Source organism: Bombus impatiens, unplaced genomic scaffold (genome assembly GCF_000188095.3).
Source record: "Bombus impatiens unplaced genomic scaffold, BIMP_2.2 scf_0926, whole genome shotgun sequence".
In the NCBI taxonomy this organism is placed as follows: Eukaryota; Metazoa; Arthropoda; class Insecta; order Hymenoptera; family Apidae; genus Bombus; species Bombus impatiens.
The window spans coordinates 9,391-10,171 of record NT_177345.1 but is presented as its reverse complement, the minus strand read 5'-3'; positions in this window follow the sequence as shown (position 1 = coordinate 10,171).

Sequence of the window (781 nt, the reverse complement as noted above, 5' to 3'; positions counted from 1 at the left end):
AAAGGCTGCTCAGCCTATAAAACTCTATACACAAACAGGTACCCTAAACTCAGAGCAAAAGAGGTAACCAACCAAACACCCAGCCCGCCGAAATCCACGACTACCCCAATCCCCTCAACCAACTAAACACCTAGTCCTAACAAATTCATCACCACCTCAACCTCCTATGCCCAAGCAGTACAAGGCATCCAAAATAACCCGAATAGCCAAAGGGACCTTTTCCAAAATAGTGTCCCCAACCCACCTAACACAGACAACTTCTCTAGGCGTGAAAAGCTAATAGAGAAACAATCAGAGCAAATAAATAATTTGCTATCGCTACTAACACTCATCATGGATAAATTAATACGCCCCGACGCAAAATAAAACCAAGGCGCATAGCTCTTTGGAACACCAACGGTCTAGCGCAACACAAACTTGAACTAGAACTCTTCCTAGAACACCAGCAAATCGACGTAATGCTCGTATCTGAAACCCACTTCACCGACAAAAACTATCTGAAAATAAATGGTTACAAATTCTACCATACCCAACACCCCAACGGAAAGGCCCACGGTGGCACCGGAATCATAATCAAAACAAGTATTAAGCAGTACGAACTTCCATCATTCCAGAAAGACTACCTCCAAGCAACAAACGTGGCAATAGAAGACTGTCATGGTACAATCATCACTTCAGCAGTATACTGCCCTCCCAGACACTCCATCGCCAAAGAAGACTTTGATAACTTCCTGGACACCCTGGGCAATAGATTCATAGCTGGAGGAGACTATAACGCCAA